This window comes from Euphorbia lathyris, chromosome 1, assembly GCF_963576675.1.
Source record: "Euphorbia lathyris chromosome 1, ddEupLath1.1, whole genome shotgun sequence".
Taxonomy (NCBI): domain Eukaryota; kingdom Viridiplantae; phylum Streptophyta; class Magnoliopsida; order Malpighiales; family Euphorbiaceae; genus Euphorbia; species Euphorbia lathyris.
Genome location: NC_088910.1, coordinates 73,540,783 through 73,555,545, shown reverse-complemented (window position 1 = coordinate 73,555,545; position 14,763 = coordinate 73,540,783). Strand labels below are relative to the sequence as shown.

The 14,763-nt window shown below is 35.5% G+C and overlaps 1 non-coding gene across 1 annotated transcript; it reads left to right on the top strand.

Annotated features, from left to right (window-relative positions):
- The first annotated feature begins 13,953 nt into the window (after positions 1-13,953).
- Positions 13,954-14,060, top strand: LOC136216069 (small nucleolar RNA R71). The gene has a single exon (XR_010683063.1). It is a non-coding gene; the product is annotated as a small nucleolar RNA R71 (small nucleolar RNA).
- Positions 14,061-14,763: the final 703 nt, after the last annotated feature.

Sequence of the window (14,763 nt, the reverse complement as noted above, 5' to 3'; positions counted from 1 at the left end):
CGTTTATGACTTTGGAAATGACTAAATTACCCTTTACTATTACCTTCAGACTTTAGAAGAGGAAATCTAATTTAGAAGAAGAAGCTATTTGTGTGGAGAACAAGAAAAAGAACAGACCAAATGCTTACAAATTTGAACGATTAAGAAGAAAATCAAGAAGAAGAACACCCAAAGTTGATTTCAAATGCATTAGAGTTTAAAGGAAAGAAAAATAAAGGAAAAGAAGAACGCAAATCCAAATTGACTAACAAAATCTTCATGAGAGTCTAACGGCAGGGACTAAACAGTTCACCCAGAAAAACGTTAGGGACTAAACAGTTCATTGAGAAAAAGGTTAGGGACTTTATCATGTGTTTTTGAAAATACAGGGACTAAACATTGTGTTTTGTCAAAATATAGGGACTAATAAATTAATTACCCTAAAAGTTATGACATTCTATATTGGGTAAGATATCTTACATAGTTGCTATTTACTTGCAATTAATATTGTGCATCCATGCATTAATGGCATTCAGAGATCATTAATGCCTCATTTGAATGAGGTGTAATTAAGAAAGGTAAGTGATGATTTAATAATATAGTTACATATAAAATTAATCTTATATCCTTTCATTTGTATAAATAAAATAAAATACAAAGTGTAATTTCGGAAGAAAAATACGTGTACCATGATTCTCCTCCAATTCAGGGTGTAAGGAAAATTACTCAAAATTCACCCTCACCTACCTTCACATACAATCATCCAAGCAATCTTTAAGGAATTCTTATGTATATCCTAAGAACTTTGCATAAATTAATGTTCTGATCCGAAACTGACACTTGCACTATTTTGTAGTTAGCTCAGGGCATGAAAGTTTTGTTTATCCAATTTGGTAATTCATCAGCTCATAATGGCTTTAATAGTTAGGGACAATTATATGATAATCACAAATAGACTCAATATGTTCAAGTCTCTTACGTTGGTGAAAGAAATTCTAACAATGTCAGATAAACAGTTTTTATATGAATAAACACATCCTTGTAAAAAAGGAGATGAAATAACTGTTTGACAAAACAATATTCAAAAATATGAATTTCTGATATTAAAAGTACTATATAGGAGAAAAGTCATACATAGATGGTGAATTGTACAAGAAAAACCAAATATGATTTTTTTGTAATTTCTTCTAATAGTTATATTCATGTTCATCCAAAAGACTGATCAGACCTAAATCATCTGTAATTACACGAGCCTTTTTTGATATCTTAATATTAAGTGACAAAATCACCTTGAATGGATAGATTTTTTTCTATAAAATTCCAAGATTATGAATTTTATACATGCATCTTGTACTAATTCAATGAAAATAGCTTATTACACTTGTCATGCATAAAAATATGAGGCATATTAAGCATGCAAGATTTAATGAAAGATCTATCTCTATGACTTTATCTTTCACAATTTATTAGATTTATCATAATAACATGTATCGATATTCATAGCACTTTATAAGGGTGAGGAATCTCAAATTTCTTTAATTAGAAATGGAACAAAAAAGGGTAGGAAACTTATCTTATTTATCATAAAACTCCAGATTTAATGTAGAAAGCCCTTTCCCACCAATCTATAGAGAAGCCTATCTTTGGATAGATTTGTTTGTACTGATTGAGCCAAAGTTTGAGATCGAGATTTCTATTCCGTTGACTCCATTGTTTTGTTCTTTGTGAAACTCTATACAATCAAGATTTTGTGATCTTCTGTTTGCTAGAGATCCACGATCACCGCACCAATTGATAACTTGTGGAAAAATCCTTGATCGGAGCACTTCCCTGTGAGGCGCCGTTGGGATCGGCCGGGGACACTCCGATGCCAAAGTCAGTAATATTTCTGAGAATAAACTGTAAGCACAAAAGTAGAGAATCAGTAAGTGTACTTTTGATCCTAGGAAGCTGGGGTATTTATATAGGTTTTTGTAACCTTCAGCATTAATGGGGAAGCAGGTGAAGAGTCATGTCATTACTCATCTTTAATTGCTATCAATTCTCCATTAATCCCAGCATTTAGCATCGAAACCCTCAGAGTTGAGGTATTCGAACAGTCAAGTCTTTATTCCCCTTTAATGGCTATTAATTGTCATTTAATTGTATTTATTCCCATTCATGGATGGTAATAAAGGCGCCTTTTCATATTCTTTGATCCGTCAAGGCGTATGTCCGCTTTCCTTGAGAGCTATGGCGGGTCTCCACTACTCGCTCTCATCAGGCGTATCTCGTTATGGCGTATCTCGCCATGGTTCACGTGATGTGGCATAATGCTAGAAACTCCTTCCTTTTCTTCATTATTTATATATTCACTCCTGCAATAATTGTCATTAATTCCATATTAATCATGCATAAATATCTCTTTTAGAAGGAATAATGGGTTGCCATTATTTCTATTAATTTTCCCTTATTCCTTATTCAAGAATAATTTGGGTTGTTATCAATCCTAAAACAATTGTCTTTAGGACACTAAACTCTAACATTCTCTCACTTGGACTAAAGCCAATTGTTTCTGAAAACATTCCCATAAGCGTTCGCATGACGATCATGAACCTTTTGGGGTAAGGCATTCTTTAAATGGATCCATAAGATTGTGCCTTGGTGGGCACTCTTTTAATTCTCATATCTACTCTTGTTGTTATTTCTCGGAAGAGATAGTTACTACTGAGGTAGTGTTTGGACATATTATGAGACTCCGGGCCCTTAGCAAGAGCAACAACCCTATTGTTAATCTCATTAACAATGTCGGGTACCATGCCTAGTTCATTAATGAACTTACATTCCAAACTTCCTTTTAGGTGCTTCCGAAGCTGCTACATATGTATATATATATATATATATATATATACTCTGATTTAATTTACTGGCTCGGTCACGATTTCCTGCTCGGAACTATTCCAGCTAACCGTACCTCTTTCAGAATAATCTTGTATTCTGTAAGATCATCTTCATCTGTTTGATGACTTGTACCTGAAAGTCTCCAACTTTCAAATTTCATCTCCATATACCTAGAACATATCTTCAGTCACTTTTAGTACTTAAGAATGTTCTTGACAACAATCCAGTGACCATCACTCGGATTGACCTATAATCGACTTTGTCATGCTTAAAGCAAAAGTGATGTTAGGTCTAGTGCAAAACGCTTTGAGCACTATGTCAACGTATTTAGAATAGGAGCGGTCAAGTAGTCTTCTCAATCTATCTCCATAGATCTTAATCCTTAAGATGTAAGTTGCTTCTCCTAAGTCTATTATGGAGAATTTTATCCGATAACCAAATTTTCACCGATTGCAGTATAGCTACGTCGTTCCCATTAGTAGAATATCGTCGATATATAATACTAAGCAAACGACCAAGCTCCCACTAGTTTACATGTAAAGGCTCACACGAGCTCCCACTAGCTTACATGTGTAGGTTTACAAAAGCCTTCTCATAAGTTGTAGGTTCATTGTCTAATACGTGAACCTCTTCGTCGTCTCCCATTAGAAATCCAAATCTCTTTGGGATTTCATCGGCTCCCACTAGAAATCCAAATCTCTTTGGGATTTGATGAACTCGACCAGACCTATGAGTTAGTAATGTCACCAGTGTCTCATCTTGTGAGACAGATTCGGGTTCCACCATTGCTTCCGCTATTTCAGCCAATCCTTCTTCTTGAACTTCTTCAAGTTCAATCACGCTCTCTACTTGTGTTTCTAGAAGAAACTCTTTCTCTAGAAATACAGCGTGTTTGGATATTATTACTTTCGATCATCCGAATGATAGAAGTAATATCCTACTATTTCCTTCGGAGTTCCAATGAAGAAATATTTATCATATTTAAAGTCTAACTTAATCTGATGCTATGTATTTAACATGTGCTGAACACCCCTAAATTCTCATGAAAGAGAAACTGTGTTTCTTTTCTAATGAACAATTCAAATGGAATAGAACTTGGCGGTTTTGTGGATACTCGGTTCAAGGTAAATAAGGCGGTTTCTAGGGCGTAGCCTTAGAACATCTTTGGAAGAGAGGTTGTTCTCATCATGGATCGTACTATATCTAATAGAGTACAATTTCTCCTTTCAGATACATCGTGGTGTATACGGAGGAGTCCATTATGAGTGAATCATGTATTCAATTTAGATAATTCAGAAAAATCATTAGAAAGATATTCTCCACGACGATCTAATCGAAGCACTATAATATTCTTTCTTGTTTGTTTTTCCTACTTCATTCTTGAAGCATTTGAACTTTCTCAAAATCTTCTAACTTTGTGCTTCATCAAGCAGATGAATCAATATCTGGTATGATCATCTTATGAAGCTAATGAAGTGACTGAACCTTTCTCTTGCTTGTGTTGACGTATGACTATATACATCTGAATGTACTAGTCTTAGAGTGTCTGATACACATTCTCCTTTTTTTTTGCTAAAGGGTGTCTTTGTCATCTTTCTTTTAAACAAGACTTACATGTGCCCATTGATTCAAAATCAACCGAGTCTATAAGCCTATCTTGATGCAGCTTAGACATGTGTTTCTTGCTTACATGGCCTAGGTGACTATCACAAGTAAGTTGAATTATCTATCCTTTAGTTCTAAAACTAAAATCACCATCATGACCCTTTCTTCTAGAGAGAGTCTAAGTAATTCTTACAGTTCCTCTTCCAATTCTCTTCTTTACCATATTGTTGGCATTCCCTTCTTGCTTTTATTGACTTGGGTTTAATGCATTTGTTCTTCTTGGAATCTTTAGAATTGGGAAACTTCCTTTTCTCTCGTAAGATCCCTCAATAACAAGTGTTGACATCACTTTCTTAAGATTTGGGCTCAACTGGCTTGAGCATATTCAAGAGCTCTTCTAGAGAGGTCTCTGAGTTTATTCATCTGACAGTTCGAGATGAACTTATGAATAAATCTCTAGGAGGGATTGTAGAACTAAGTCAACACTTAATTCATTATCCATCACAAATCCAATACTAGATACCTTTGGTGATGTAGTCAAAATCATATTGACACAAAGTGCCACAATAGAAGAACCTTCTTGCATCTTGGAGCGAAACAATCATTGCTATCTCATAGCGTTCGCATTTGAGTCTGTTTCTCAAAACACCTCCTCCAAGTGCATAATCATGGAATACACATCCATGTTCTTATGTTGCCTTTGTAACTCTAGTGCCATAGCTGCAAGTATGATACATCCTGTATGTTTGTCATCTAATTAGTGCTTCCGGTAAACATCAATCTTCTTGACAGGAGCATCATCAACAAGGACATTGGGTATCAGCGTATCTTAATACATACCCAATCCTTTCGAACTTCAAAACAATTTTGACGATGGGTATCAGTGTATCTTAATACATACCCAATCATTTCGAACTTCAAAACAATTTTGAGTTTGCCAGAATAGTTGGTGAACTTTGAACTATTCAATTTGTTATCGATTAAAATATTATGTAAATCCATTTTAGATATGATGATTCAGAGTATTTACTTTAACTTGAGAGTGATATAGAGTGACAGATGTTATTCATTTGCTTAATTCATTACAATTTAAATATGTAGGACTTTACTTGTTTTTAAATTGCTCCCACTATTTTACCAAATTAATAACCCTCTATATTAATTCAAAGAATTTTACAAACTCTTTAGTGAGCTAGGATCCTATCTCGTGAAGCTTACCTTGAATGACTCAAACAAGTTCACTCCCTTTAATAGGTAGATTCATGCAATCAATCAACCATGTGATTCCTAGGTTGTTGGGTTACTAACCACATTAGTAACTAATATATTTTAATATTAATCCCAACCATATTACCCAATAGGTTTAAATAATCCAGACGACTCGCCCAATTACTCTCAGCCACTTTAAGTCATTAACCTTATATATTCGTGAAAACGCTTTTCGATAATTCAAGTGTTATCCATAAGACCCCAAGCCCTGAGACTCTCAGTCGCCTAAAAGCCCCCAAATACTGCCGGCTGAATTATAATATTAGGGGGGCAACTGATTTTATAACTTGCTTATTTACTTAACCTTTTGTTTAGTGAAGGATTTTTATTTTAAGTCTCATAATCTAACCTAATCTTGATTTGCTTTAGCATACATCAGACACATACAATTTACATTGGCGGTTATGGACATATTATCTAAATTATTACGTGGAGCCGGAAACGGAATAAAAGGTCACCCTAGGGTAAATACTAACTATTACATATTTATCCTTCAGGTCCTCCGTCTTTTCCTTGGCGCCTTGATTTACAACAATATTTAATTTCTATACTACTTTAGAATACTTCAACTAATTTGAAGGGATTTAGGTGAGAAGAGAAATACAATAGAGAGTAGATAAGCCAGAGCACGCAGACCCTATTTACCAAAATACCAAAAGACTAAATAACAATTATAGAGGGGTCTAAATATGTCCATAACACCAAACATGCAAAGACTCAATTAAATAAATTTAATTGGTTGATTACATAAACTGTTTATGTAATATTTTAGTTAATCAAATTAACCCTTAAATTAATTTTACTATCAATTTAGTCCTCTAATTAACTTTACTATCAAATTAACCTTTAATTAATTTTTTATCATTTACATTTCATTCTAATTAAAATATATCAAATATAAACTTAATTAGACAATCAAAATATAACTATACAAAATATAAATTATTTGTGTTCAATTATTTTACCAAAATTATTTAACGTGTTTAATTCAACTGTATCCCATACAAATAATTAAACATCAAATAACTTTGAAAAAAAATCAATTCCAAAACACAAAACTTTTAAGACGAGAGATTATTAAATTATTGTTTTTAACTATTTTACCGAAACTGTTTAATGTGATTAACTAATATATCAAGTATATTCATTAAGCACAAAACGGTTTGCAAAATCAAATTAAAACACACATAATTAACATATCCTTTTATTAATTATAACAATTATAAATTAATAAACTTATATGGGCTGATTCGTTGTTCCTAAATTTTAATTTTGTATCAATGAAATAGTTCGTCTAATTAACCGTATCAAAATATCTTTAATTAGACAACTCAATTCAATATATACAATTTAAAATAAACAACGATTAAACCATGTGGATTAATTAATTCTATATATATTAATTTTAGTTTTCTGAAAAACTAAGTATTTTAAAATAAAACAGAAAATACTCATAACGGGGACGAAAACCGGGTTCGTCTCCATCGCGGATCATATCCGCGACGTTGGGCGGTATTGCTGCCAAAGGGTAGTAATTGCCGCCCAACAATCAAGTTAGAGTTGGATTCCAGCTCTTTTAAAGAGTTGGATTCCAACTCTTTTAAAGAGTTGGACCCAACTCTGTTGATTGTAATTCGCACAGCATAGTGCTGTGCGAATTACATATAATTTTTTTTATATTATTAAAACTTTTTAGTTTTATTCAAATTAAGGTAAAGGCTATGGTTACTTTGTTTTTGACAAAGTAAATCTTACTTTGTGTGTTTTCACCATTGGATGAATTTTATACTCCATCATCCAATGGTGAAAATAACCAAGTAAGGTTTACTTTGTCAAAAACAAAGTAACCATAGAATGCACCTCAAATTAAATCTTGAAACTTGTTTTGAACAGGTTGAATACGTATTGCGTTCGAACTTGTTCAACAGATTTTATAAATTAAAAATTCTCAATTTAATTTATATAACTATTTCCAATTATATATCAATAATCAATTGATTCTAACCGTTTCGTTTAAATCGTTAACAAAATCCAAATTTTCAAAGATTAATCCAACTAATTCTTTTAACGATTTAAACGGTTAAACCCTTAATCCACAAAATACGTATATCATATATACAAACATAGTTTCAATCAACCGTTTAATTCTACAAACCCCATTGTTAATTAACCGAATCATAAAACATCTTAATCTCATCTTAACCATTTATCTTTAGATTAATTAACTAAATCAAATTTATTAGTTAACCTAACAATAAATCTATTCAGTCTGATTGGAAACCCTTTTATTTACATATATGAAATAACAGATTAACATAGGCTCTGATACCAATGTAGGAAAATAGACAAGCCTAAGCGCAGCGGAAATATAAAATTTTATCTATTTTATCTATTTCCCTTTTCCAATATCTGTTAATTGTTATTTCATATAAAGAGAGATAGAATGAAATACCTTTTATGAAGAACTATCTACAGTTGCAAACGAAGTGCCCACAACTCTTAATCCGTGTGTCACGAACAACAAAAGACACAATACAGAAAAGAATAACTAATCAGTAATCAACCTTAACAGTAGCAATCGCAATGATTACCTCTAATAGAAATTGATACGAGATCAAAGAGAGAGTAAGAAATAATGTAAATTAGCCGAGACGAAGACGGAACGGTTCCTCCTCCTTTCTTATTGAGTTGGTCGAAATATGGAATTAGGGAGTCTATTTATAGACTTCTCAAAACCCTAATCCCAGTTGTGTTAGGTAATTAATTAATTAGAATCTCATTCGGAATATGATTACTAATTAGATAATTAAATAAACACTTTATTATTATCTAAATAATAACTAATTATATCTAGATAATATTATTAATCAAATTCATAATTTAATTATTGTTAGGGATAATTAATTAGAGTTTCAATCACATTAAAAAAACCTCTAATTAATATTATCAGATAATCCTTTAATTTAATTTATAATCATAATTTAATTATAATTATTAAGTCAAATTAATTATCCCTATTTACTTAATAAATTTCGGCCCATTATTAGTGTCTCACTAATTACATTTTCGTCCTCTGGTTCCAAGTCCCATATGTGACCCATTAGGTCCTTTATTGCCACTAGCCGTATATATCCTTTGAGATTAATTCATCACGATTAATTCCAACATATATATAACAGAATACCGTCGCGAGCTGTTACTAGCAGAACCTATGATATTCCCCCAGAGCAATTAAGAAGTCAGGTTGATAAGTGACGTTAACCTTTCTGCATTAGGTACAGTATAATACGATTCTTCATCAACTATATCCTGTCGGTCAATTCCTTATAACCATGGAACATGTCAAGGTTACATATAACGAAGAGTCCGATTTTACTTGTACAGGTTGAATTCACTCTGAAAGATAAGTTAAGTGAAATATCCATTTCTACTCTTAACTCTATCACCTTGCAAGGATTTCAGTTAATTCACCACAAACGGCCATTTGGATATATCTCCCACTTATCGGGAGTGACGAATGCTCAATCTGACATTAACTATTCTGCAATTACTTTGTGTGATACCCGACCCTGCTCTCACACACCCCAAGCTCTCACCTGTTGGATCGTGCTCGCACAGAATCAAAGTACCAGACTCCATAATCCAGAATCACTAACTAACGAATGTTTGAGTCTGAGGATTAGTTATACCTACTAATACCAATGAGATGAACAGTTGACACATTAGATAAATCAATCCATACTGTTATCTCAAGTCGGGTCCCAATCCTAATGAACTCCTTCACCAGATCCATGTAACTGTCTAGATATCTAAATATCTAAAGCTTGTGAGATCAGCTTTCTGTCTCGACAGAAAACACTGTTACATGCAAGTCTCAACAGTAATATGCCAACCCCTATAACATATTACTTGACTTGGGTTAACTTTAAGTCTATTGGTCTATTATAAAGTATAGTCTCACTTCATGCTTGTATGAACACTTTATAACTACTTAAATAAACTTAGGATTACTTTCTTTATGAAAGATTTGTGCCTTTATATATAGTTACATTTTAATGCTATATATCTGATTAAACAAATGACTAAATAAACAATTTATTCATTAATATTTATATCCTAAAACAATTGTCTTTAGGACACTAAACTCCAACAGGTATGGTGTAGCTATACGATGTGTGACACCGTATTTCTGAAGTAGTTTCTCAAATAATTGGTTACAGAAATGAGTACCTTGATCACTTATAATTGCCCTTGGTACTCCAAATCTGGTAAACAACTGTTTCAAAAATTTAATTACTACCTTTGCATCATTCGAGGGATACGCGCATGCTTCCACCCATTTACTCACATAATCCACAGCGACCAGGATATACTGATTCCCAAAGGAGATGGGAAATGGTCCCATGAAGTCGATGCCCCATATATCAAAAATTTCGCAAACAACAATGTTGTTTAGAGGCATGGCGTTTCGGGCAGAGATGTTGCCTGTTCGTTGACAGTCATCGCATCGTTGAACGAACTGTTGAGCATCCTTGTATATGGTGGGCCAGAAGAAACCTGCTTGAAAAACCTTTGCAGCTGTTCGATTGGCCCCAAAATGACCACCTGATTCCGCAATGTGGCATTTGTGCAAGATCTCCATTCCTTCTTCTTTGGTCACACATCTTCGCAGGAGTTGGTCTGCACATAATTTAAATAGATAAGGTTCCTCCCAAATGTAATATTTAAGATCAGAATAAAACTTTAATTTTCTATTAGTAGAGTATCGAAAAGGTTTTATTTTGCAAGCCAAGAAATTCGCAATGTCAGCAAACCAGGGGATCGTGGAGATTGCGAACAGTTGTTCATCAGGAAAATGATCGAGGATCTCGGGTTGTTCGATTTCCGTGGTTGCTTGTATTCTAGATAAGTGATCAGCTGCTAGATTTTCCGATCCCTTTTTGTCCTTGATCTCTAAATCGAACTCTTATAGGAGTAACAACCATCGTATTAGTCGTGGTTTAGCATCCTTCTTGGCGAACATGTATTTCAATGCAGAATGGTCGGTGTAAAAAGTTACTCTGGAGAGTACGAGATAGGGGTGAAACTTGTCGAATGCATAGACCACTGCAAGCAACTCTTTTTTGTGGTTGTGTAATTCTGTTGGGCTTCATTTAGAGTTTTGCTTGCATAGTGTATGGGCTTAAATTGCTTGTTAATTCGTTGTCCAAGAACATCCCCTACACTGAGATCACTAGCATCGCACATGAGCTCGAATGGTGCGTCCAAATCCGGTGCGGTGAGTATAGGTGCATGTGTCAAAAGCTTCTTGATCTGTTCGAATGCCTGGTTGCACTCGTCTGTGAAGATGAAGTCAGCTCCTTGTGTAGTAGTGCGGAGAGTGGTTGTGCGATCTTTGAGAAATCCTTGATGAATGATCTGTAGAAACCAGCGTGTCCCAAAAGGCTTCGAATGTCCTTGACCGTTTTGGGCGCATGTAGTTTCTCGATTACTTCCACTTTAGCCTTGTCAACTTCCAACCTTTTGCTCGATATTTTATGTCCAAGCACAATACCTCCTGTTACCATGAAGTGGCACTTTTCCCAATTTAGGACTAGCTGTGTTTCCGTGCACCTTTCCAGAACGGCTTCTAAGTTCTCTAAACAAGCTTCGAAGGACGTGCCGTAGATCGAAAAATCGTCCATGAATATTTCAACTATTTTCTCGATCATATCATGGAATATGGCCATCATGCATCTCTGAAATGTTGCTGGAGCATTGCACAACCCAAATGGCATACGTTTGTACGTGAAGGTCCCATATGGACAGGTGAACGTGGTCTTTTCTTGGTCTTTGGTGCAGATGTGAATCTGATTGTATCCTGAATATCCGTCCAGGAAATAATAAAATTGATAACCAGCTAGTCTCTCCAACATCTGATCAATAAATGGTAGCGGGAAGTGATCCTTTCTGGTTGCTTCGTTGAGCTTCCTGTAGTCAATGCACATCCGCCACCCTGTGATTGTTCTGGTAGGAATGAGCTCATTTTTGTCATTTTTGACCACGGTGGTCCCTCACTTCTTAGGAACAACTTGGATAGGGCTGGTCCACATACTATCGGAAATAGAATAAATGATTCATGCCTCGATGAGTTTGATCACTTATGCCTTCACCACGTCTTTCATGTGCGGATTTAGCCTTCTTTGCGGTTGCACAGTTGGTCGATGATCTTCTTCTATTAAGATTTTGTGCATGCAGATGGTCGGGCTGATTCCTTTTATATCTTCTATTTTCCATGCTAGAGCCGTCTTGTGCCTCCTTAGGATGGTAAGCAATTGTTCCTTCTAGTCCTTTGTCAATGTTGCCGAAATGATCACTGGTCTACTATTTGGTGGATCCAAAAATGCATATTCCAGGTGATCAGGCAACTGTTTCAGTTTGGGGAATCTTTCTTCATTTCCCTTTTCGGGGTCCATGGCAGGAAGAATATCATGTTCTTCTTCATTATTTGTGCCTTCGATATTACTCCCCTCTTGGTCGAGATCAAACAATTGTTCCTCCTCTTTATGTTTCTCCTTATCAAATTGTTCCTGCAAGAAAAGATCATTATCTTGTGTATCAAGGAAGTAACATGAATCATCAAAAACTGATGCATAACGAACAGCTTCATGCATCTTAAACACTACTTCTTCATTATTGATTTTCAGAACAAGCTGCCCTTTATGCACGTCAATGACAGCTCTTCTTGTAGCTAGAAAAGGTCGTCCCAAGATTATTGGAACTTCCAAATCTTCTGCAATATCCATTATAACAAAATCGACAAGCAATATGAAATTTCCGACTTTAACCAAAACGTCTTCGATTATACCCTTAGGGTATCGAATTGATCGATCCGCTAGCTGGACCATGACCTTTGTTGGTCTTGGTTCTCCTAATCCTAATTGCATATAGATTGAGTATGGCATAAGATTAATGCTGGCTCCTAGATCACATAAAGCATTTTGAATAGTGAGTGTTCCTATTGAACAAGGTATAGAAAAACTCCCTGGATCCTTGAGCTTCTTTGGAAGTTGTTGTTTGGCTTGTAAGATTGATGAGCTATCCCTGTTTAGTTGCACCATGGTTACACTTTCCAATTTCTTTTTGTTGGTCAGCAAATCCTTCAAGAATTTGACATACATGGGCATTTCAGACAGGGCTTCGATGAATGGGATATTGATGTACAGCTTCGTCAATTGTTCTAGAAAGCTCTTGTGTCTCTTCTCACAATTCTATTGCTTCAGTCGTTCTGGATATGGAACTCTTGGTTCATAATAAGGCATGCCTGGTTCATCTTCAATCACTTGTTTATCTTTCCTACATTGAGGCACAAGTGTTTGATCATTGAACTTTGCTCCATCTTCTTTATCCGCAACAGATTTTTCCCCACTGTCCCTTACCTCTTTACCTCCCCTTAGTATGATAGCATTGACTTCTTCTTTCGGGTTGGTCACAGTGTTGCTTGGAAGGGTGCCTTTTTCCTTAGAGGATATGGCTGTGGCAAATTGCTGGATTTGAGTCTCGAGATTCTTTATGGAAGATTGTGTTTGTTTCATGAACTACATCATCATGGACTCTAGATCAAGCTTTCCTTCTTGTTGAGCATTTGATTGGCGCTGATAGTGTTGGTTAGATGAGCTACCTTGTTGTGGTTGATATGCTGGTCGTGGATGCTCTTGTCTATAAGGTTGCTGCATAGCTGATTGCCTCTGATTATCTTGCCAAGAGATGTTCGGATGACTTCTCCACCCTGGGTTATAGGTGTTTGAATAGGGATTCGGCGGTTGGCGAGCAATGAAATCACATTGTTCATGCATTGATGCACTTGGTTTGGTTCCTGGACAATCTATGGGTCGATGGGGTCCACTGCAAAAATCACAACCATCGGGTGATAGGATCTCCATAGGGGCAGAAAGCTGCGTGTTGACTGCTGAGACGTTCATCTTTCCCATCATTTTGACCAGTTGTTCCATTTGTGAGGATAACTTACTGATTGCCTCACTGTTTGCAGTATTCGTGACTCTCTTTCCATTACCTCTCACCGAGTGCCAGTTGTAACTAGTGTTGACCACTCTTTCTATTAGCTCATACAATGCTTGAGGTTCAAGTTCCTCCGGATTCCTATTGGCAACTGATTCAATTTGTATCTTGTACGCGTTGGTCACTCGATTATAGAAGTTTTGCACTTGCATCCACATGGGTATGTCATGATTCGGTACTCTTCTCAACTGTTCTTTGTATCTTTTCCATGCTTCAGATAAGGATTCATCCTCCTCTTGAAAAAAATGGGAAACTTCATTCCTCAACTTGATTGCTTGTCTGGGTGGAAAATATTTCATTAAGAACAGGGTAGCCATCTCCTCCCAGTTCATGATAGATCCCGGTTGTAGATTCTTCAACCAATTCTTCGCCTTATCCTTCAAGGAAAAGGGAAACAGTTTGAGCCGGATAACCTCATCGCTATCATTTCTGTGGGTACGAAATGTGTTACACATTGTGACAAAGTCTTGGATGTGAGCATTTGGATCTTCATTTGGGTATCCCCCAAACTGCACAGCTTTTTGTAGCATCTGAATCATTGAAGCTTTCACTTCAAACATTCGATTGCCTTCATTTGGTATAACAATGCATGACGAATGGCCCTCAGTGGATGGTCTGGAGTAATCCTTCATCCGCAACCTCTGGTTACCATTATTGTTATTTTCGTTTTCATTATGACCTTCCTCATGATTCTCATCATGTCTTTGGTTATTTGGTATTTCGATCTCGCGATCCATTCTGATGCGTCTAACTTGCCTAAGTAGCCTTCTCCTTCTTCTGTATGTTCTCTCTATTTCAACATCTATAGGAAGGATATGAATACCTGCTCTTCGCATACAAAACTAGCAATCGAAAACCAAAAACTAGACAAACAGATGGTTAACAGGTAACGAAATAAGCATACGTATTCTTCAAAACTTAAGTTTAAACAATCCCCGGCAACGGCGCCAAAAACTTGGTGTGTTAAATATG